At 46.7% G+C, this 25106-nt stretch overlaps 1 protein-coding gene across 1 annotated transcript in view; it reads left to right on the forward strand.

The window, feature by feature from the left end:
- The window catches only part of GRM8 (glutamate metabotropic receptor 8), an 880134-nt gene continuing 873266 nt past the window's right edge, over positions 18239-25106 (forward strand). The window contains exon 1 of the mRNA XM_018046971.1: positions 18239-18438. The gene's annotated coding sequence lies outside the window, so the exon portion shown is untranslated. The remainder of the gene's footprint in view (positions 18439-25106) is intronic.

Below are 25106 nucleotides of genomic sequence, written 5' to 3' on the forward strand. Positions count from 1 at the left end.
TATGGCTACCGATCTTTTTCAGGTAGGACCTCACGGGTTGCAGTTTTAGAGTTATATTACTTTAGTTCAGGGTGAGATCCTCATTTTTAAAAAGTTATGACATTGAATCTGTCACTTCAGGAAGCTTCAAGTGTCTTGTGGTTGATGAAATCAAGCCAAATTCATAAGGTGCTTATTGTTTTTTAATGTCTATTTCTCTATCTCCCATCTATCTATCTATTTTTGGCTGTGTTGTATCTTCACCATTGCAGGGGCTTTTCTCTAGTTTTGGCTGGTGGGGCTGCTCTCTGCTTGTGGTGCATGGGCCTCTCGCTGTGGTGGCTCCTCTTGTTGAGGAGAACCGGCCCTAGGGCACAGGGGCTCAGTAGTGGGGGCACATGGGCTTAGCTGCCCCATGGCAGGTAGAATTTTTCCTGACTAGGGATCAAACTCCTGTCCCCTGCACTGGCAAGCAGATTCTTAACCACTGGACCGCCAAGGAAGTCCCACAGGATACTTTAGTAACAAATAGGAACCCCAGTTTACGCACGTGCCCTGGACGGTTGGATGAGTATGTTCTTGGATAGTATGACAGCTCTTGCTGAGAGTGTGTTGGTGAGCACAGAGTTAAAGCAGGAAATAGAGTGTTGCTAAAATGATATTTGATTTAGGTTAACATTAATTGGTGTGTGAGCTTTTTCCAGCTTAAGAATGAGTGAAATCGCTCAGTCAGGTCCAACTCTTTGCAACCCCTTGGACTGTAGCCTACCAGGCTCCTCTGTCCATGGGATTTTCCAGGCAATAGTCCTGGAGTGGATTGCCATTTCCTTCTCCAGGGGATCTTCCCAACCCAGGGATCGAACCCAGGTCTCCCACATTGTAGACAGACGCTTTATCATCTGAGCCACCAGGGAAGTCTATGTTTCTGTTTAAATAAGTCCTGGTTATCTTTATTTAGGGCACATTTTTCACTCTTCCGAGCTGAAGTTACATACTTTCATTTTGATGACCCTGTTGTTTTTGACATCTCCATCAGTCACCCCAAACTTTTATTATAACATCACTTCTAAAAACATTTAACAATTTATCTTATTGCTACTTTTTTAGCCAGTTACTTTCTGAACTCTCATTTTATCAGCAAACTAAGTAAATCATAATAATAGCATATGACTTTATAAGAGATCTCATCTTAATTTTTTTATATGCCAATTTCTTATATTTTTTATTTATTTTTAAAATTTTACTTTCAGTTCAGTTCAGTTCAGTCGCTCAGTCATGTCCGACTCTTTGCGACCCCATGGATCGCAGCACGCCAGGCCTCCCTGTCCATCACCAACTCCTGGAGTTCACTCAGACTCACGTCCATTGAGTCAGAGATGCCATCCACCCATCTCATCCTCTGTCATCCCCTTCTCCTCCTGCTCCCAATCCCTCCCAGCATCAGAGTCTTTTCCAATGAGTCAACTCTTCACATGAGGTGGCCAAAGTACTAGAGTTTCAGCTTTAGCATCATTCCTTCCAAAGAAATCCCAGGGTTGATCTCCTTCAGAATGGACTGGTTGGATCTCCTTGCAGTCCATTTTTTATTTTACTTTATTTTACTTTACAATACTGCATTAGTTTTGCCATACATTGACATGAATCCACCACGGGTGTACATGAGTTCCCAATCCTGAACCCCCCCCCCCCACCTCCCTCCCCATACCATCTCTCTGGGTCATCCCAGTGCACCAGTTTTTTGGCTATGCTGGGTCTTTGTTGTGTGCACGCTTTCTCTAGTTGTGGACAATGGGGACGCCTCTCTAGTTCTGGTGTAGAGGCTTCTCAATTCGGTGACTTCTCTTGTTGCAAAGCGAAGGTTCTAGTTGCATGGGCTTCAGGAGTTGTGGCTCATGGGCTTAGCAGCTCCATGGCATGTGGACTCTTCCTGGACCAGAGATTGAACCTGTATCCCCTGCACTGGCAGGAGGATTCTTATCCCCTGTAACACCAGGGTAGTCCAAGAGACCTCATCTTGAGGATGATCCTGAGGATCAGGGTTGACTGTGACTCACCAAAGGTCATCTTGCTCATTAGTGGTAGAATCTAGATTAAAACCCAGTCCTCTGACTCTTAGTTATGGACTCGTTATTTTAATTCACACAACCTCATGAGCTCCTCTTGTGGCTCAGATGGTAAAAAATCTGCCTGCAATGCAGGAGACCTGGGCTCGATCTCTGGGTTGTGGAGATCCCCTGGAGAAGGGAATGGCTACCCACTCCAGTATTCTTGCCTAGAGAATTCCATTGACAGAGGAGCCTGGTGGGCTACAAGTCCATGGGGTTGCAATGTGTCGGACACAACTGAGCAACTAATACTTTCTCTCACTTTCATGTTCCTATGGCTAACTGGAGATATGGGACAGTTTTCAGCTGTAGAATAGAATGCAACTAACTAGCTCACCTAGGAAGAGGACCTACCACTATGATCCCTTTCACACAGCATTCTAACCAAACTAACCATCTAGAGTGGTTATCCCAGCTCACTGTAACTATGAAATGGATGAGGGAGAATACGTGCTTTGTGTAGATCTCAATCTAATTACTACAGCTAGATAAGTTTGTCTAAGATTTGTCAGAATCTTCATTGCCCCATTTTCATGATGATTTCAAATATTAGTAATTAGCTTTGGTATTGAAGTTATTTCTCTCTTCCATCTTTGTAAAGCATTTGGCCTTTGAATCTGTATTTCTAGTGTGGGTATAGAATTCCCTTCAAACAGAAAGAGAACAATTAAATTTCTTTTTTTTAAAATTGGTAAAAACCTGTAAAATGGTTTTCCATGGCCCTATAATTTTAAAATAATCAGTTCAGCTGCTCAGTTGTGTCTGACTCTTTGCGACCCCACGAACTGCAGCATGCCAGGCTTCCCTCTCCATCACCAACTCCTAGAGCTTGCTCAAACTTATGTCCATCAGTTGGTGGTGCCATCCAACTGTCTCATCCTCTGTCATCCCCTTCTCCTCCTGCCTCCAATCTTTCCCAGCATCAGGGTCTTTTCTAATGAGTCAGTTGGAGCTTCAGCTTCAGCATCAGTCCAGGACATTCCCCCATATTTCCTAGTACACAGACTCTGTAATATAGGAACATTATTGTGGAATGAATTAATAAATATTTACTTTTGTCATCCAAGTATGTGAAGTTATATTTATACTATCATTCCTTTGGTAGCACTGGATGAAAATAAGACTCTCACAGATGCAAAACCAGACATCAAAGGACCAGCCAAGTGGCTGGTTGTGTGGTGGAGCCTGAGAGCCAGGCTAGATGTTCTAGCTCCTGAATCACCTAATATTTCCCTAATGATGTGTCATGAAGATCTTTGATAATTTCTGTAAAAGGAAAATCATGACCTTCACACAAATGTGAACATCTATCAAATATTTTCTTTAAATCATTAATTTAATGAGGAAACCAATAAGATGTTAAGAAAACTGGTTCAAAGAACATTTGAGGCATCCCTATGCCTTTATAGGCAATACTAAGATAAGAGCGAGGGGATAGATACAAAACTGGTTAATATTCCAACTGAGTCATAAACCGTAATCTCTCTGGTTATCTCTTCCACCAAACAAACATCTATAAGTTAACCTCTGTTCTGCAGAGTTGTAAATTGGCTAAGACAATAAAAAGCCAAGCCCAGCACTGCAGTGAAAGGGTTCCCAGTAATCTATTTTTGCCTCTTTCCAAGTTTTAGACAATTTTCTGATACTCTGGTATGTTAAGGTTTTCTTATCATCACCACTTTCTTACTGCCCAGGCTGTCTCTTACACTGACCCTTTATTCTTCCTTTCTTCCCCTTTGCTCTCTCTAATGTATATGGATTCCCTTCTAATTGAAACTCAAAGTTTTGTCTTGAGTGACAGTGAATTGTGGCATTTAACCCATGACTTCCCTTCTAGCTCATTGATACTCTTCTTTCATCCATCTAATCATCTATCCATTCAAACATCCCCCCTTCCATGCTTCCATTTTTCCATCCCATTTTTATTCATTTGTCCTCATATTTATTCAACCAACACTGCTGTGGTCTGATTACAGGTGAGGCATATGTTAAGAGCCGTGTAAAATAAGATACCATATCTATGTCTTCTTTGAAATCAAGTTTATTAACTAGTTGGTGAGACAAGCTATCCATGAAAACTATGTTACAAGAGTTATTTGGTTTGCCTGGACTAAAATAACAATATATCAGTCAAAGATTTTTCCAAATGGTACCTGAATGCTAGCACTGTTCTATATGAGCCAATATATTGTTATACTGATAACCATAACTTACCAGTAGAAACAGCTGTCACTCTGCAAAGAGTGCTCTAATGAAAACAGTTTGATTTTGCAGTCTTTAATTTTGCCCACTGAGCTGTCAATTCAGTTAAATACAAAGTTAGAGTCTGTTAAGTCCTGGGAACTGAATAGGCACTGGGTAAGGCAATGGCACCCCACTCCAGTACTCTTGCCTGGAAAATCCCATGGATGGAGGAGCCTGGTGGGCTGCAGTTCATGGGGTCGCAAAGAGTCGGACACAGCTGAGCGACTTCACTTTGACTTTTCACTTTCATGCATTGGAGAAGGAAATGGCAACCCACTCCAGTATTCTTGCCAAGAGAATCCCAGGGATGGGGGAGGCTGGTGGTCTGCTGTCTATGGGGTAGCACAGAGTCGGACATGACTGAAGCGACTTAGCAGCAGCAGCAGCATACATCTCCACAGAACTTTGCTAAAAGGCAAATCCTTTCCAGGGAGATGTATCTTTTTTAAGTTGCTGGTAGTCATTTCAATTTTAGTGTAGCGTACTTTTTTCTTGAGAGTAGATTTTGATTGAGCTAGAGAATGTAAGGGTATTTGAGTTACCAAAAAATAAAGAGACCTCCCCTGAAAAAGCAGAATGAAGAAAATGGATGATGGAATTTTAGTCATTTCTTAAGAATGGGGGGTGGGTTTTTTAAAAAAAATGATTTATTATTTGATTTTGGCTGCACTGAGTCTTTATTCTGCACGTGGGCTTTCTCTAGTTGCAGTGTGCAGGCTACTCATTGCGGTGGCTTCTCTTGTTGCAGAGAATAGTCTCTTGGGCGCGCAGGCTCATTTGTTGCAGCCCCTGCACCCCAGAGGGTGGGCTCAGTAGTTGTGGTGCATGGGGCTCATTTGCCCCAAGGAATGTGGGATCTTCCAGGACCAGGGATTGAATCTGTATCTCCTGCATTGGCAAGGGGATTCTCAACAACTGGACCACCAGGGAAGTCCCAGGGACTGGTTTCGAGGGAGTTAGTTAGTTAGTTATGGTTGTTTTTTGGAGATAAGAGGCTGGCTTAATTGTTTATTGGTTGGTTGGTAGTTGTTTGGTTGAGAAGAAAGAAAGAAATAGAAGGGAGGGAAGAACCTTACAGAAATTCCCAATTACTTTGCCATAGCTCTGTGGGCTATGAATGGGGAAAGGAAACCTATTCTAGAAATGCAGAGGGTCTTATTGCCTTAATATAAACAGACACTAGTTTAAATATGCTTCTGTGGTGGCTCAGTGGTAAAGAATCCGTCTGCAATGCAGGAGACCCAGGTTCAATCCCTGGCTGAGGAAGATCCTCCGGAGAAGGAAATGGCAACCCACTCCAGTATTCTTGCCTGGAGAATCCCATGGACAGAGGAGCCTGGTGGGCTGCAGTCCATGGGAGTGCAAAGAGTTGGACATGAGTGAAAGACGTACACTTTCACTTTAAACATGCCACAGAGGTTGCAAAATAAGTCATGTAGGAGCCATCCTTGAGAAACCAGGAAACTTAACCCTAGCTGATGACAAAACTGTAAGAAATTATATTTCCTTGTCTACTTGATTCACATACGGTTGCTTTCAGCACTGGTTTATTTGGTTTGACACAATTTAGTGATCTGAATAGTCCTCATTAATAAAGAAACATCCTGCATGTGCTAAACATGAAGTTTCTACTATTGTCCCTTTGTTTAAATGTTTATAATTTTGCTCCTGAAGGAGAGGGCCTGGTGAGCTGGGAGGAAGAAGGCTGGGGACTCAGATCAGGTTTGCTTGGAGAGATGAGTGTCAGCCATGTTCGCCAGTGTGTTGCCATTGCCCACTGCCACTCCTCTCAGGGAGGAGTGTTACCTGTCATAGATGCCACACCTTTTATCCATATGTCTTGGAAATGAGATTGAATCTCATTTCCATATTCAATCTCATGAGGTTGAATATAGAAAGCTTGTAAGTACGATAATGCTGTGCTCAAGAGTAGGTAATCCTTAAATCATGCTTTTGGGAAATGTAAATAAATTATAATATTCACTTTCTTTGTCTCCTTTATTTGAATACACTTCAGTTTGAATGAGGTTAAGACATTTGGTCATGAAAATTTAAATACCCAGTCAATGTTAGAGTCAGTGTGATTTAGTGGAAAACATATTAACTTAATTTGAAAATATATTGCAGAGAATAATCAAACACAGAGAAAATAAACCTGTAATGCTGTAAACATATATACCATATATTCATAACTAAAAATGTAAAACTAAACACTCCTCATTCAAGGTCAGGGTGGTGTGCCAAGGACTGGACTGGGGTCAGCAAGCCAGCTTCTACTCCCATCTCTTCCTCTAACTTGTCAGGGACTCTGGCCATCAGTTTCCTCACCAGAATTTGAAGGGTTTGGAAAGATCATCTCAATAGTTTTTTTCCAGATCAGTTATTCTAGATTTGGTCAAAATTTGAGTTCCTTAGAAACTACTGTTCCTGGTTTTGGGGTAACTTTAATTCTGTTCCAGGTGGTAAAGAATCTGCCTGCAGGAGACTCAAGAAGCAAGGGTTTGATCCCTGCGTCAGGAAGATCCCCTGGAGAAGGAAATGGCAATCCACTCCAGTATTCTTGCCTGGATAATCCCAGAGGAGTCTGGCGGGCTGCAGGAGTCCATGGGGTTGCAAAGAGTCAGACACGACTGAGTACGCACACACAAAATTCTGAAGCAAACTTCTGGCTTCCCTTCTTGCTTTATTCCCTCTTTTTCCTCTTTGCTTTCTGTTTTCTTATTTCTTTGTCTCCTCTCCAAGCCCAGATAAGAGTAGTGGTCCTCACTGATAGAGAACAGACTCAATTTCCTCCCACTACACCTATGAGAATTTACAAAAGAAAATCTTAGCCCTTACACACTTGTTTTGAGCTTCCAAGATGAACGTGTGAGAATGCATTTTTCTGAAAACAGTTCCTTGAAAGGAGACACCTGGGTAGATGGCTGGTCTTGTCAGACGGTAAGCTGGCCGCCTCTACAAACTTCTGTTTGGACATGAAGACAGGTTTATATTGTCTGTCTGTTTCTTGGGGAGTTTGCAAAATCCTCACCTGATTAATTTGAACTTGAGCATGGTGAACTATCTAATTGTCTTTATGGTGGAACTGGGTGTGCCTGGATGTCTGCTGACTCGAGGGGATGTTTTGGCCTTGCCTGGTGTGGGGACGGATGAGATGCCTCCTCGCTGTGGCAGTTGGAGCACAATCCAGCGACAGTCAAGTACCTCTGAGAGTTCTTTTAGTCAAGGCGCAGCTGTGACAAGTCCTCCTTGAACATGGCAGTGACAAGATCACACCTCAGCACGCAGCAGCTGGAGGCCCTACTCAGGCATCTAAAATTGTATCAGAATTAGGTGAAAGGTTTAATTTTAGGCTTTGAGAGTTAGGCCCCCTTTTTTTTTTTTTTTGCAAAGTCTGTTGTTGCTTATCATCCTTTCCTCACCCACCTGCCCACCCTTCCAGCAGCTGCCAATAAAACCTTTATTGTCCTTTGTCATGATGTAGCATAATATTTGCAATATAGATTACTGAAACCAGTTTAACATGTCCTCTTTGTACTGACTTCATATTGGAAGGAATCCTTAATCCCCAGGTCATATGCAGAAAATTTTAATTTAGTTCAGATTGGACAGGTCATTCTTATTTTCAATTGGAAACCTTGGACTTACAAAAAAATGGCCCTCTCGTCAAGGGAGAATTTATTTATTTTGTGGGCTTCCCTGATAGCTCAGTTGGTAAAGAAACTGCCTGCAACGCAGGAGACCCCGGTTCGATTCCTGGGTCGGGAAGATCCCTGAATAAGGGAAAGGCTACCCTCTCCAGTATTCTGGCCTGGAGAATTCCATGGACAGTCCATGGAGTCGCAAAGGGTCGGTCACAACTGAGTCACTTTCACTTTCACATACTATTTTATAGGGTTTCTCTGGTGGCGCGAATGGTAAGGAACCCAGCTGCTAATGCAGGAAATGCAAGAGACACAGGTTTGATCCTTGGGTCGGGAAGATCCCCTGGAGAAGGGCATGGCAACCCACTCCAGTATTCTTGGCTGGAGAATCCCATGGACAGAGTAGCCTGATGGGCTACAGTCCAGAGGGTCGCAAAGAGTCAGACACAAGTGAAGTGGCTTCACATGCACACACACGTGCTCTTTTATAGCCAAGGACTAAATCCAACCATTATAGTTCAAAATAGGGACAAGAAAACTTTTTTCTCATCAAGAGTCAGAGAAGGGGAAAGAAAAATCTATTGAAGGTCACAGAAATTAAACACAGTGAAGATAAAACACAGGTTTTATTTTAAACAAACAACCATCTCAATGTTTTAAACAGAGAACAAAGAACAGGAAATTCTATTCTAAAAGTATTATTCTTGCTGCTGTTTAGTCACTAAGTTGTGTCCAACTCTTTGGGACCCCATGGACTGCAGCACGCCAGGCTCCTCTGTCCATGGAATTCCCCAGGCAAGAATACTGGAGTGGGCTGCCATTTCCTTCTCCAGGGGATCTTCCCGACCAGGGATTGGACCCACGGCTCCAGCACTGGCAGGTAGATTCTTTACCGTTGAGCCCCCAGGGAAGCCCTCTGAAAGTATAACATATAATAACAAACCATCTGCTCTGTAATAAGTTCACTTAGGAAGTAAGGACTGAAAGAAAGGGGAAAGAAACATGGGAAGGAAGGAAGGTGGACAGAGAGAGGGTAGATTTAGGAGTCAAAGGTAGAGAAGGCAGGGGAGGAAAGGAGAGAGAAGTGAGCAGGTCCAGGAGTTAGCGATGGGGACTTTGCATGGGCCTTTTTAAACACCCTTCCAGTTCTGAGCAACCATTAACTGGTCCTTGGGGGAAAAAGATTACTCTTCCACCTCTTGTTTAAATTCTCGGTTTTCACATCCTCTTATCTGGCCCTGGCCCCTCCCACCAGCTACTGTTCTGGGCAGGTTCCCACCTCTGCCCTCTTCCTCACCACTCCCAATAGCTGTGGGGCGCCCTCCTGTCTGTAGTGTGCAGTCCGTGTGATCCCACCAGCCTGCACACCTCCCTCTACCACCACTTACTTTCCTGCTCAGAAAAGTGTCCCCACAGCTTGCCCCTGGACATCCTCTCGGATTCTGCTTCTCAGAAAAGTGAGCTGGGAGTTCCTCCCTGACTTCTAATTTAAGGCAGTAAGACCCCAGAGGGCGAGAGTCTTTCCTGGAACCTTCATTTCCCCTCCTCTCTCCTTCTCTCCTTCCTTCTTTGGTTCCTTTTCTGCTTCACTTTCTCCCTTCCTCAACTTGAAATGGGGAAAAAATTAAGAAGTGCAATAATGCTTCCAAACAATGATCATCTTTTCCACTTTTCTTCCTCCTAATAAAGTCACTACTAAGTATCTGAATATGGAAGAAGGAAAGAGGAAAAGGAGAAAAGGGGGGAAAATCAGACTGCTGTCAGGTACCAGCAGGAGAAATCCTCTAGAGTGCTGTGTGATCATCTGGAAGTAAAAGAATAAAATGAAAGCTGTAACCGCTAGTCTGCTTCTTTTTTATTATATTCACTAGCTTGCTGTATTTCTTGGACTCCACAGATACGTGACATCATTCAGTATTTGTCTTAGTCCTGCTGATTTCACTTAGCATAATACCCTCCAAGTCCATCCGTGTTGCTGCAATTGGCAAAATTACATTCTTTTTAGTGGATGAGTAGTACTCTATAGTCTGTGTACATATGTGTACATGGGCTTCCCAGGTGGCGCTGGTGGTAAAGGATCTGCCCGCCAGTGCAGGAGGCACAGGAAACCTGGGTTCCATCCCTGGGTTGGAAAGATCCCCTGGAGTAGGAAATGGCATCCCACTCCAGTATTTTTGCCTGGAAAAGCCCATGGACAGAGGAGCCTAGCGGGCTGCAGTCCACGGGGTGGCAGAGTCAGATACGACCAAGCACACATGCAAAGACCCAAAAGGCATATGTGTGTGTGTATGTGTGTATATATATATATATGTATAAAACATCTTCATCCATTCATCCATTTATGACCTTTAGCTTGTTTCCATATCTTGGCTACTATAAATACTGTTGCTATGAACACTGCGGTGCATGTATCATTTCAAATTAGTGTTTTTGTTTCTTTCAGACATATACCCAGGAGTGCGATTGCTGGGTCACATAGTAGTGAATATATAAAAAAAGAAGCTGATCCAAAGATACAGAGAACAAATTAGTGGTTATCAGTGGGAGAGAGGGAAGCAGGGAGGGGCAATATAAGGGTAGGGGAATAAGAGGTACCAAATATTAAGTCTAAAATAAGCTATAAGGATATATTGTACAACATGGGGCATATAGCCAATGTTTTATAGTAAGTGGAATATAATCTTTAAAGATCTTTACAATGTAATATTGTTCACAAACTACTGTTGTTGTTCATTCGCTCAGTCGTGTCCAACTCTTTAAGATTCCATGGACTGCAGCTTCCGTGGACTCCAAGCTTCCCTGTCCTTCACCATCTCCTGGAGCTTGCTCACATTCATGTCCTTTGAGTCAGTGGTGCCATCCAACCATCTCATTCTCTGTTGTCCCCTTCTCCTCCTGCCCTCAATCTTTCCCAGCATCAGGTGGTCAAAGTATTGAAGCTCTAGCTTCAGCTTCAGTCCTTCCAACAAATATTTAGGACTGATTTCCTTTAGGGTTGACTGGTTTGATCTCCTTGCAGTCTAAGGACTCTTAAGAGCCTTCTCCAACACCACAGTTCAAAAGCATCAGTTTTTCGGGGCTCAGCCTTCTTTATGGTCCAACTCTCACATCCATATATGACCACTGGAAAAACTATACCTTTGACTAGATGGACCTGTGTTGGCAATGTCTCTGCTTTTTAATATGCTGTCTAGGTTTGTCATAGCTTTTCTTCCAAGAAGCAAGCGTCTTTTAATTTCCTGGCTGCTGTCACCATCTGCAGTGATTTTGGAGGCCAAGAAAGTAAAGTCCTTCACTGTTTCCATTGTTTCCCCATCTATTTGCCATGAGGTGATGGGACCAGATGCCATGATCTTAGTTTTCTGAATGTTGAGTTTTAAGCCAGCTTTTTCACTCTCTTCTTTCACTTTCATCAAGAGGTTCTTTAGTTCCTCTTCGTTTTCTGCCATAAGAGTGGTGTCATCTGCATATCTGAGGTTACTGATATTTCTCCTGGCAATCTTGATTCCCACTTGTGCTTCATCCAGCCCGCATTTTGCATGATGTACTCTGCATAGAAGTTAAATAAGCAGGGTGACAATATACAGCCTTGATGTACTCCTTTTCCTATTTGGAACCAGTCTGTTGTTCCATGTCCAGTTCTAATTGTTGCTTCTTGACCTGCATACAGGTTTTGCAGGAGGCAGGTAAAATGGTCTGGTATTCCCATCTCTTTCAGAATTATCCACAGTTTGTTGTGATCTACACAGTCAAAGGCTTTGGCATAATCAATAAAGCAGAAGTAGATGTTTTTCTGGAACTCTCTTGCTTTTTCTATGATCTAATGGATGTTGGCAACTTGATCTCTGATTCCTTTGCCTTTTCTAAATCCAGCTTGAACATCTAGAAGTTCTTGGTTCATGTACTGTTGAAACCTAGGTTGGAGAATTTCAAGTATTACTTTGCTAGCATGTGAAATGAGTGTAATTCACAATACAAAAAAAAAAAAACGCTATTAAAAAGCATTGAAATCTCTGCCTATTGTTGATTCTCTACCTCAAACCCTTATGTTTTTCCTTTTTCAATGCAACGATATCTAATTCTCTGTCAGTTGAAGAGTGTTTTACAAATGGAGGATGCTTTTCCTTGTGTAACAAATGCTCTGAGTGCCCGGCAAGCTATAGACACGCATGATTAAAGCTCTGAAAGCCCACATGTACTAGGCTTCCCTGGTGGCTCAGATGGTAAAGAATCTGCCTGCAATGTGGGAGACCTGGGTTCGATCCCTGGGTTAGGAAGATCCTCTGGTGGAGGGCATGGCAACCCACTCTAGTATTCTTGCCTGGAGAATCCCTATGGACAGAAGAGCCTGGCCAGGCTATAGTCCATGGGCTTGCAAAGAACTGGACAGAACTGAGCAACTTCACTTTCTTCTTTCTTTCATATAAGAAGTGAAAAGCAATTTCTTCCTCACAAGTACAGTCCCCTGGGCTTGAAGATGTTCCGTGAAGTGGCTATTTTGGGAGGAGGAAAACACCAGTGATGTAGAGTGGCTGCATTAGTCATCGTTTCCTTCTCTCAGGCCCAACTATGTGAGGGGTAGGGAGGACTGGGCTTGTGAAGGATGTGGACATGGCCCCATGCCACTGGGTGCATCAATGGTGCTGCGGGAGGATATGTGACCTGCTCAGCTTGACTTAAAGTGGTCCTTGGAGAAGCAGGAGTGTTTCCCTTTTGTGTCTTCTAGGTAAGTGGGGACAGATGTTACCATGTCCATTTGCTGGCTTGCAACCTTGGGAGCTCCCTGGGTGAGATCTGAAACTGAACCTGAACATGGAGGGCAAGGAGAGACTGGAGAATGAGGCGGACCACTCCAGGTTGGTTTAATAATAAGCAAGGCAACATCTGAGGCTTATCTAAGGTGACTGTGAGATGAGTAGATGTTCGCATTGACTCACCAGAATCTTAAAAGTTTATATAGAAGCCTTAACTGGGTTCAGTTAGATACAGTCCAACAAGCTCAACAGCACCTCACTCTCTCACAGTTGTGGCCATGACCTTGAAGCAGCTGCTAGCATGGGAACGAGAGGCAGCTGTACACTCAAGGGGCAGGTGAGGGGAGTGAGGGACCCCTGATTGTCTGGGGTCAGCTTGCTGGTCAAGAGGTCACGGCTTCTTGATGACCTCCTCCAACACCACCTTATTGGAGTAACAATTAGGTTCTATAACAATTGAATCTTTAAATTTCAGTGACAACACGTGAGAGTTTCTTGCTCTCCCAACAATTCAGTGTGGATGTTCTGGTAAGCAGGGTGCATTCCTCAGCTTGGCAATTGGAGGACCCAGGGCCCTTCCATCTTGAGCTGCCAATCCTAGGACCATGGAAATCTCTGCTTCCCACTGGAAGAAGGGGAAAGAGAGGGTGAGGAAGCATTTTCTTCTTGATTTCTTTGGGCCAGAATTGATCTGCATCACTTCTGTTCATTCATTCTACAAAGAGTAGACACATGGCTCTGCCTGGATCCTAGATGCAAGGAAGGTAGGGAAATATAGCCCGTGTGTGTGTGTGTGTGTGTGTGTGTGTGTGTGTGTGTGTGTGCGCGTGCGCACGCATCACTTTCTTGTGGCAACTTCACACTACTGATGAATCTTGGTTGGACAGGTCTCTGCCACACCCATAAGAAATTGAGGTGTAGAAATGTTAAAAGGTGAAAATGAAAGGACTCGTTAACAACAAATTTAGGGCAGCAGAGACTCACCCTTTTTTCCCCTCAGAAAATACTGGGTGGAACTTTCTTGGTTTAAAAAGAGTGGAAAAGAGAATGAGGAGCTTCTGTGACCACAGACTTGGGTGGCACGGGCCTCTCTCCTCCAGGGATTCTTGAGTTTTAAGGTCTGTTTCCCTAGGCTTTCCAAGTAAGTTTTTATGTATTTAAATATGCTGCTTGTTGATTGTGAGGAGAATGATTTCCTGAAAGCAGTGGGTTTCCCATTTTAGGGAAAGTCATCAGAGTCAGCTGGAATGTTTGCAAAACATGAAAATTCCCCAGGCTCCACAGGGGCAGCTGGCTTGATAATGTACTCTATTGTGGCTCAATTGCTCACTCCACTACTGGGCCCTTCTTCACCTTTTTTTTTTTTTTAAGAAGGATCATTTTTTAAAAGAGTATTGAATATGTTACAATATTGCTTCTGTTTTTTGGCTAAGAGGCACATGGGATCTTAGCTCCCCAACCAGGAATCAAACCCACATCCCCTGCATTGGAGGCAAAGTCTTAACCATAGGACCACTGGGGAAGTTCCTTTCCTTTACCTCTTAAATAAACTATACTGGAGTGAGTTGCCATTCCCTTCTCCAGGGGATCTTCCTGACCCGGAGACTGAACCTAGGTCTTCTGCATTGCAGGCAGATTCTTTGCCATCTGAGCTACCAGGAAAGCCCCTTCTTAAATAAGCTGCCTGCCCTTAAATCTCAGGTTGTGCTTCTGGAGGAGCCCAGCTGAAGCCAGCAGGGATGCGCATACACACTGTCATCAGTCCTCTCTCAGGAAACCGCTTCCATGGTGCCTGCAGGTAGGGGTGGGCTGATAGTATGGGGAGGGGCACACTTGAACTTCATTGGCCCTGTCTGTCAATCTCACACGTCTAATCTTGCTTCCAGGAGCCAGGGCTTTCATAAACTGAGCAAAATCCACACTGGTACACTCACCACCACTTGCAGACGGTCTAGCTAAAATATATATATATAGAGAGAGTCTGAGTTTCCAGAAGAAATAAATTTTATTCCCACTTTACTCTGTCAGCTTTGTCCCATGTGGGAGCTTCCTGCCATCAGTATTCCTCCTGGGTGAGTAGCCGCAAGTTTCTGAGTCTCAGTGAGTACCCCAAAGCAGGAATTGTGGCATAAATCTCCATGTGTGAAATACATATCACAGCTTGAGTTAAATGGACCCCAAACATATGGCATTGTTTTTTGCATTTTCTAACACATGGGCAGTTTTTCACGTTTAAAATCAATGGAAAAGTGAGGAGATTACAGGCAAATCTTCTTGGAGGATTAACCATCAGGAAATAGATTTGGCTGGCATAAATATTTGGGGGTGGGATGGATGATGAGGTCAGACACTTTCCAAAGACACATTTCCTACTGTGGTGTGGTAGTCCAAGGCGGGACCAGGCTGGTGGTTCTGGAATGAGCTGCTGACGTGGGCTGCAGCAAAAGGTGAGAGGAGCCGTAGGATGAGAGCAGGCTGAGTCCAGCTGGGACTGCCGACTGCCTTTTTCATGTGACTGTCATTGACAGGGACCAGTGACTCCTGGAGACGGTCTCTCTTCCTGTGCCCTGACGTGGCTTTCAGTCTGTCTGGATTCTAACCTGTGTATAAGCTTGTCACTTGCTCAGGGGCCACCAGATAAAGTCACTAGAAACACTCTTAGATATGTAGAATGAATCTGTTCTCTATGGACCAGATTTCATGTAGGATTGGGATGATAGCCCTGTTCTGACTTTCGAGATTTAAAGAGGATGCAGAACTGAACATCAGAATTATACTTTCCCCTGTATGTGTTAGTTGCTTGGTTGTGTCTGACTCTGTGATGGCGTGAACTGTATGTAGCCCGCCAGGCTCTTCTGTCCATGGGATTCTGCAGGCAATAATATTGGAGTGGGTTGCCATATCCTTCTCCAAGGGGGTCTTCCTGACCCAGGGATCAAACCTAGGTCTCCCGCATTGCAGGCAGATTCTTTACCGTCTGAGTAACCAGGGAAGCCCAATACGTTCCCGGGAGAGGTCAGTTCTGCTCATCTTTCAGAGGGCTGCACCAGAAGAGGCTGCCATGTATGTGCTTGTGTGCAGGGCACCAGTTCTCCACAGGCAGTGATCAATAGAGGAAGAAGAAAAGCAGGCTCATTAGGCATTTCTCCCTGAACAGCTCACTCTGCCTGGCCAGCCCTCCAAAACCACAGCCAGCTGTGCTGTCCTTGTTTCTGACATGGGCCCACCAGATTGCCAGGGCGCTGCCCTCTGTGCTCACCTGGGTGACAGCCCTGCTGGCCCCATGGCTGGTCTCTAGCAGATCCTGAAGGCTACCGTGCAGTCAGTAGCTCTGTGGGCACACGTACCTTTGGGCTGACTCTGCCTGTCTTCCCCTCTATCTCTCTCTCTTTTTTTCCCCCCAAACGTGTTAATGCTCACATGGTAAAGCTGAGACAGATATCACCAGTCTACAGTGTGGGGTGGGGTGGGCTGTTGACTATGGAATCAGGCTTCTGAGTTTACCTTCCCACACCTGGGGGAGGAGGGATCCCTTTCAGTGGGTTAAGAAAGTCCCCCAAACTTCATGTGCAGACATGTGGCCCATGAGCCCTCCCAGCCCCATCTCTGTATCAATGAAGGCTTTTTCTCTCTGCACTGCCCCAGGCTGCACTGTCTGCTGGTCACTCCCTTCAAGGCTACACTGTGCATTCACAGTGAATTGAGGATTCCCGGGTATAAACTTGAGGACAGGGGATCCAGCCCATTTTCTCTCTCTAAACTCTCCATCCTCCCAACAGCCCCTCATGTGTTGGGAGAGAAAAGGAATGGGAAGAGATAGAAATGAACAGAGAAGAGGTCTGCTGAGCTGCAAACTTGTAGATTTTTCTACGTGACAAAGAGTGAGTGTGGCTTTATGAAACAGGAAACTTAGTACATTAATGCAACAGCCCCAGATAAGAAGTGTGTATGGGGCTTGGAAGCCGGGCAGCTCTGATTTCTGGCTCGAGGGCTTTCCAGTTGTGTCTCTAAGCCTCAGTTTCCTTCTTCACCTGTAGAGTGGACTTAGTAATTTTGATCACTTGACAGTTGATGTGAGAGCGAAAGAAGCCCACACAGGATAAGCAATATACAGAGATTAATGCAAGGTACCTGTCATCATGCTTACGAAGTTCATGATGCTTTGAAAGGTGTAATTCATTGCAGAGATGCCTACTGGGGAGAGAAGGCCTGCCTTGCACCGGGTCTGTCCTCCCCTCGTCAGTCCTCCCCATCTTCCACTGGCGGTTCCTTTCTCCTCCACGTTCCCACGCGGTCTGGACGGTGGAGAGAGGAGGCGCTCTGTCCTGGGCTCACTTGGCGGCCAGGGCAGGAGGTCGGGCCTGGGGCGCGTGCTGCAGTTGCGTGCGGCCGCCTCTAGATGGAACTTTCTCACCAACACAAGGTTGGGTGGGCCGCAGCTCCCCCAGGCGCTGGGCGGCGAGGGGGCTCCCTCTTCTTTTTTCAAACAGGTGCGGGGTGCCTGGGCGGTAACTCGTGCGGGAGGGCCGCTGGGCCGTGGTCGTAGAGTCCGATGGGCTTGCATCAGCTGGAGGCGAAGGGACTCCCGATTTCCCCTCGGGAACCCAGGAGCTGGGGGCGCGGGTCTCCAGGATTTTCCAGCCCCGCATCTGCGGCTGCTAAAATCACCTCAATAAGACGCCGGCTATCGTGCCGGCCCGCACCCCCTTATGCTCAGGGCCGGTAGCCGGCGGGTCTTGCGTCCGGGCTTGGGCTGCAGGGGCTCGATAGACGGCGCCGTGGGAGTCAAGGGCAGGGAGATGATCGCCAGAGCCGCCGGGCAAGACAAACGGTTGAGCAGCAGCGCGGCGCGAGCAAACTTTGCAGGGGAAGCGCGTGGCTGGAGGCTTTACTTTGAGCATCCCCGACAGGAAAGCGTGGGGCGGGACAGGTGCTGTCTACCGTGTATTCTTCGCCGGGACCCTTTTCGGAGCGGCGTTGATGAAGGCGAGCCCCGGGCTCGCGGTCCCGACTTCGGGCTCCGGGTGGCCTTGGTGAGGCGCTTACCGTGCGGTCCCGAACTCTTCTGGCATTCGGAGGCACTTAGCTGCTTCACAGCCATATTCCTCCTTCCAGCCGCCCGCACTTCTTCCTACCCTCCCTGCCACTATCCTCCCCCTCCCCCGCCCCGCCCCGCGTCTTTGGGCCCTCCCTTTTTTGTTGGGGGCAGGGCGGATAGGGTGATTTTTAAAAATCAGAACTATTGACATTTCTGTTCCCCGCATCGCTGAGGACTGAGATGATGTAGCGCGGAGAGGGAATCTGCCGGCTGAGTGACCCTTTCCCTGCCCGCGCACGGGCAGCTCCGAGACACCGAAATCCAGGGGCTCCCGCCCCTCGGAGTTCCTCCTCCCGCTTCCCGGGGTGACTGGTTGGCGCGAAGCGATTGGCGATCCCGGGCGCGATCCCGGCCGCGGCTCCGCGCGCCGCGCGGGGTGAATGGCCGCAGGCGGAGGATCGGGAGGCGCGGCGCGCAGACCAATCGCGGCCGCCGGTGGGAGTATTTGTTATTCACATGGAAGAGACTTGGCGCCGACAGGGCCAGCTCAGCCCCCTCAGCCCCGAGACCAGCCACAAGTGCGGCCGAGGTGCTCGCCTCGCGCGGCAGCGGCTCTGACATGGAGCGGCGGGCCCCCAGCGGGCTTTCTCACCGCGCCCTCTGCGGGGAGCAGGGTAAGACTTGCCGAGCAGTGGAAGGAGGAAAAGAGGAAAGCAAGTGCCCAACCACAGGAAGAAGAAAAAAAAGCTCCCCACCCCTGAACTCTCCCCAAAGGCTGTGCTTGCGGAAAAAAAAAGAAAATTGCCCCGTTTTTATTCCTCTTTACGTTTTCTTCCCCCAAACCACCCAGTGGCCAGGCAGGTGCACCGTCTCTTTCAGATCACTTTAGTGATCTGCTTTTCCGGAGTCCAAGTAGATGGCCTTGCGCACCCGGAGTCTGAGAGAGAACTAGTGGGCGGAGGTGACGGGAATGGGGGGGAGGCGAGGGAGAGTGGGCACCAGGGGGCGAGGGGCTGGCCGGGCATTGGAGCTTGATTGGGTGTCTGTTGATTTTACGTTGCAAAGAACAAGGCAGCCACCCCTCTTATCTTCCCGTGATTACATTCCAGTGAAGAGGTTCGGGAAAGAGGGAGGCTTTAGCATGAAACTCCCGAGGCTTGGAGATGTGGTCCTCCAAAAGTTTAGTCGGCGAATGAGAGACTGAAGGGTGATGGGAAGGGGCAGGCGCGCCTAGAGTGCTCAGATGGGGCGCGCGGCGGCAGGATTGTAAAGCGTTCTTCCTTGGACTGCCTGCCCGGGTGACCTCCCGGACCTACTCCTGGCGGAATCCGGACTTGCCCCGCCGAGATGACGAGGTACCTCCGTTCTGCGAATGTAACGGGAGGGATTTTCGAAGTTACAGGCTTCCAGGATGAGTTGGGGTAACCCCAGCCCCCCTCCTTCTTGAGCGTGGGGCTGGATGAAGCTAACCAGGATCTAGGGAAGATGAGGGGTCGCGGGAGAAGCCGGGTACTTGAGGCGTTCGCGGGACCCCACATCGTGACATAGGATACGTCTGCCTCGAGTTTGCATTCACCGAGTTAGCCCTGTGAGACTGGGATTCCCCCCCGCCCCCCCGCCCCTTTTCGGCTTTTGGGAAAACATTGGAGTTCCGTGTCCTACTGGGGATGGCGGGGGGCGGGGCGGGGGAAGGCGGAAGGAATGGTCTCAGGAATCTTGAGTTTAAAAAGCAAAGGCGAGGCACCCGACAGCTCCTCCGAAGCACCTGCAGCCAGCGTGGCCCCAATTTGACACCGACCCGCGCGGGGCGTGGGTACTCTGGGTGCCAGGTGCGTCGGGGGAGGAGGCGCTCCCTGCCCGGTCGCGCGCGGAACCTAGATTGCCCAGGCGCGCGGGGGGACTGGGGCGGCGCCGCAATACCCCGGCGGCGCGGGAAAGCCAGAGGACTGGGTAGTTCTCCTAAGGCCCTGGCTCTACCCGGAGCCTGGGTTCAACAGCCGAAGGAACTGAGAAGAAAAAGGAAGATGCGGCAGGGAAGAGGGGAGCGGGGGTGGGGTGAGTGGCTGCGGGCTGAAATCTCGGCAGAGGTAGAGAACCCTCTGAGCCGCACCGAGAGCAAGCCCAGCTGCTCAGCCAAACAGCTCGGAGATCCCTAGAGGTTCGTACAGTTGGTGAAAATATAACAGACCCCCTCTCTTCCACCCCCAACATCTGTCGAACTCGCTCCCTTGGTGCAAATGAAATGCAGAAGGGTGTGCGAGTCACCCAACTGCGCAAGACCCCACCCCCCACACCCCTCCGCCCTCCAGGCTGCCCTGAAGACTTGTTTTCCTGGTGGCCCAAATTGCGGAGCCTAGGATCAGAGAGTATGTGAGCGCCTAGGAGAGTGGGGATGAAAACAGACCCACCCGCCAGCTGCAGAAGCCCCAAACCCTCAGACCCCGAAGCGAGTCCCGCTTGAGGAGGAGTAAATGCCCTATTTGCCATTTGGGGGTGATCCCTTCCCGTAGACCTGACGGCATGGGAGTCTCGCAAACACCCAAGAATAAGCTACCGTCTCTGCCACCACCGCGATTGAATACAAATCCTGCCAGCAGACGAACTGGAAAACCGGGTTGGTGGTGGAGATTCTGATAAGACACATCTTAAACGGGAGAAATGCATGCGATGATAGCTGCTGTTTCGCTTGAAAGAAACAAATAAAAAAGAGAGAAAAAGAGCCACCAGCAGGTAGATCTTGGATAAACAGTTTATTGCACTCGACTGTAATTTCCATTTTCCGTTATGAAATTGTTTGTCAATAATTGCAAATGGCTACAGAAACCACGTTAGTTTACCTCGGTCACTTGCTTGTGACTGATGCCCTGAAAGATCTCTGTCGGAGACAGAATCAACTGTATGAAATTCATTGCCTGGTTCTTGAAAATATGTGGTTTGATGATTTTAAAGGGAAAAGCTTTACCCACCAGGGAAAATGAAGTAAGATTTTTTTTAATGCAGTTTTTTCATTTCAGAGTCAACTTACAGGTTGTATCATACTTGGGATAAAGACAAAGAAATCTTGCCTTTAAACCGGGGATTTGGGGAGGAACAGATAAGAGGAGGCTCCTGGCAGGCAGAGGATTTATCTAGAATAAAGAAAAAGATGCTGAGAACACAGCTCTTTACTGTTATTTAGGCTCCATTTGTTCTATTTGGTTGGTGCTAACTAGTTCTGCCCTCCTGCTCCTTTTACAAATTATTACTACTTGAATAATTCTAAAAACATCTAATGCCAAAAGGAATAATAAAAGGAAGAGTTGGGCTCCAGTGAGTGAGGGAGAAAGTTAGAGGTCTGGAGAGATGTGCTGTTTTCAGAGTTGGCTGGGCAGGTTGCAGCTGTTGTGGGGCTTGTTTAATTGGTATTTGTGCAGCAACAACCCGCTGACATTCACACTGGCAACATCTCATGCCAATCATTGTGGAAGAACCGTTCCACTATCTTCAGGGCATGAGACACAGGACACTGTACACATGTGTACAGGGTCACAAGGATTTTTTTTTTCCTCCCTCCAACTTCCTTTCTCATCCTCTTCCTCCTGTAGTTAGGATGCCCAACAGAAAGAGGACTTTGCTTTCATCCGGGGAGTGGGGTTGCGCTGTCCCAGTATCTTAAAAAGAAATGGTTGCATGGACTTATCTCTTAACTGGACCCACAACAAAGATCTGGCCACATCTCCATGCCTGTTGAATAGGCTGGTGTCTTAAGGTTCAGGTAATTGCTGATGTTTTCTTGACAGGACCTGGTTGGACATTGCCAGACTCACTCATGTGGTTTGCTCTGGTGGGGGCATGGTCACCCCATGATATTCTGGGAGAAATGGATGTCAATGGAGAATCAGCTGAATTATAATGTTTCCATCCCAAGGAGGGCAGGGTTCTGTCTGCTAAATTTAGGTTTGGATTTAGATTTAGAAATTTAGATTTGAACTATCTTTTCCCGTTCTCTCCTTCTTCCCTCTCTCCCTCCTTCCCTCCCTTTCTTTTCTTTCTTTCCTCCTCCCTCCCTTTCTCCCTTCCTTTCCTGCTTCCCCCTCTCCCTTCTTCCTCCTTTCTTTCTTAGCTCAGAGAGTTCTTTGCTTTGATTTTCATTTCTACTTAGTACTTGAATTTAAGTTGTGATAACTCACTCCCTGATGGAGGACCTTGAGCACGGCGCATTCTTCTCCCAGGACCTGCCTTCCCAGTGGTGGGCGTTGCTGTGGGAGGGATCTGAGAGGCTCCAGACTCAGGGTCACTCCCCACTTTGGCTTGTTACAGTGTCAGTCCTAATCACTATTAGAGACATTTCTTTGGTAAAGACATTGTGGATCTCCTGGAAACAGTCTTATAAAATGCAGATGTTCCAGTTGGGGGATGACAAGTAATGCATCTGCAGGTTTTGATCCCTGTTGATGAATTTGCTCCCTGCCTGGGGAGGGCCAAAGTAACAGGAGAACCAAGTCTTAAGATTTTGACCTGCAGAACATACACATCAGCCCTGACGGAGGGGAGATCCAGGTCTGGGGGAGGAGGGAACAGGTGTGCGCAAGTGTGAAGATGTAGGAGAGCCTAAAGAGGAGTACGTGCAAATTACTGCGCACATACTTTTCCAGGCAAAGGTATATCTGCAGACAGAAGTCTTCTGGCTGTTTATTGGCCAACTTTTCCGGTGGTAAAAGCCTTAGTGGTAGAAGCTCTGCATCATATCCTGCATACAACTTAGGAAGGCTTCCTCTTGTCCTCTTCTCCCTACAGAAGAATATCTTGTCACCACATTCTCCAGAATAGCCCTCTTGGATGCTTCAAGTGTCCATGAACTTCGGCTCTCCAGCCAGATGTTGATCTCCATTGACTTTCCTCTTATGTCCTTCCTTCCAGTTTTCTTTTGATTCATTGGACACATGACTTGTTAAGGTCTGACCAGCCCTGTGTATGATGGAGAAGTGTTTTTTCTTCAGGGCTTCCAAGTCTTCTAAGCACAATACATCAGTAAACTATTTCAATTGTAGGACTGATTGTTAAAGAATAGGGTCCCTGTGCATTCTTATAGCACTTGGCAGTTTATGAAGTACTTTGATATACATTGTATCATTTGATTTCAAAACCCTGGGAGGTGGCCAGAAGTCATCCCTCAGTTTAGAAACAAACTGGTCCCAGGTTAGTGACTTACCCTGTGCTGTGGAGTGAGTGCTGGGGGGCACTTCTCAGACCCTAGGATGGCACACTCACAGTTCAAACCTTCAAATCAAGGTCAGCTAGCCATCCATCACAGCCTGCTGCACCCAAGAGTGTGAGGTAAGGGAAAGAAGGTAGAATCAGTCCGTGTGAATTTGTGCCCAAGATTTTAGACATAGTCATATAATCCTTTTACTTTTAGATTCCTTATATCCCCAATGGAGGCTGTGATACAACCTCACTGGGTGTATTGTGCAGTGGAAATGAGATAACATATGTGAGGCTCCAGGCATGTTGTGTTTGTTGTTTAGTCGGTCAGTTGTGTCTGACTCTTTGCGACCCGATGGACTGTAGCCTACCAGGCTCCTCTGTCCATGGGATTTCCCAGGCAAGAGTACTGGAGTGGGTTGCAGGCACATTGTAGCACTCAATAAATGTTGGTTTCACCCCTTCCCCTCTTCTTATATGATACATATTATAAAAGTGGCTTCTCATTACTTTAAATGTGGTCTTTTTATGCAATGGCTGTGTTATTAAAAATAAAAAAAATGGCACAAATTGAATTCTACTAAATCAGATTGCATTTTAAATGCATGGGGGGATTTAGCTATTTAAAGGAAACCCGTGGTGAATTCTTTTGTAATGCAAATAACCACCTTTTAATTTATCTGTTTAGTAAGTTGAGCTTCTCCTGTATCAGATTTTCTTAATGTGGGACCTGCTCCTAGAGAAGAGCTTTCACAATCCTTTCTTACTGATGGGAAAAAGCCACTCAGCTTGCAAACAAAATCAGTTATTGTGTTCTGTTGGCAAAGTCTTGCTCTGGTGTTTTGAGCATAATCTCATATTCCTTTATTATTAAATAATAGAACCTCAGAACGGGAAGCTGGAAGACACCTTAGAGATTATATGGTCCGTCGCACTCATCTCACAGATGAGGAAATGGAAGCAAACAGAGGTGAAGTGACATGTTGAGTGTCACCAGCCAGGGACTGTCAGTTCAGTTCAGTTCAGTTCAGTCGCTCAGTCGTGTCCGACTCTTTGCGACCCCATGAATCGCAGCATGCCAGGCCTCCCTGTCCATCACCAACTCCTGGAGTTCACTCAGACTCGCGTCCATCGAGTCAGTGATGCTATCCAGCCATCTCATCCTCTATCGTCCCCTTCTCCTCCTGCCCCCAATCCCTCCCAGCATCAAAGTCTTCTCCAATGGGTCAACTCTTTGCATGAGGTGGCCAAAGTACTGGAGTTTCAGCTTTAGCATCATTTCTTCCAAAAAAATCCCAGGGCTGATCTCCTTCAGAATGGACTGGTTGGATCTCCTTGCAGTCCAAGGGACTCTCAAGAGTCTTCTCCAACACCACAGTTCAAAACCATCAATTCTTCGGTGCTCAGCCTTCTTTGCAGTCCACCTCTCACATCCATACATGACCACAGGAAAAACCATAGCCTTGACTAGACGGACCTTAGTCGGCAAAGTAATGTCTCTGCTTTTGAATATACTATTTAGGTTGCTCATAACTTTTCTTCCAAGGAGTAAGTGTCTTTTAATTTCATGGCTGCAATCACCATCTGCAGTGATTTTGGAGCCCCCCAAAATAAAGTCTGACACTGTTTCCCAAGGATCCAAATCTGGGACTCTCTTACCAGGGAGTCTGGTAAGAGAGTCTAGCCTGTCGAGCCCATCCTCACTCTGCCTCAACCAGAATTCCAGGGCTGTGCACACCTATGATGGCAGAGGAGGTGACAAACAAATCTGATGCATTTTCTATAGCAGCCGAAAAAGGGCTGCAAGTGTGGGGAGAAACTGCCAAATTTGCAATTTTGTGAATTGATGACAATATTTGGTTTAACCTTTTTGTTAAAGAGCTGAATAGATTCCAGCAGAGGGAGGCTGTTTGGCCTTTTTATGAGAAAATGATTACAATCCTTGGCTATTTCTGTTCCTGTAAGGATTTTACCCTGTCGTGTTTCAAAAGCACTAGCCAAGTGCTGGAGGAAGACCTGGTGACAGCTCCTGATAGATCCACCCCCCGCCCCCAACCCCCACTCCTCACCAACCCCCCACCACAGGGCTTGGTGGTTTTGTTCTCACCGTCATCAGGCTGCCTGGGAAAACTGATTTGAAGCTGAGGCGTTTGGACAA

This window comes from Capra hircus, chromosome 4 (assembly GCF_001704415.2).
Source record: "Capra hircus breed San Clemente chromosome 4, ASM170441v1, whole genome shotgun sequence".
Lineage (NCBI taxonomy): Eukaryota > Metazoa > Chordata > Mammalia > Artiodactyla > Bovidae > Capra > Capra hircus.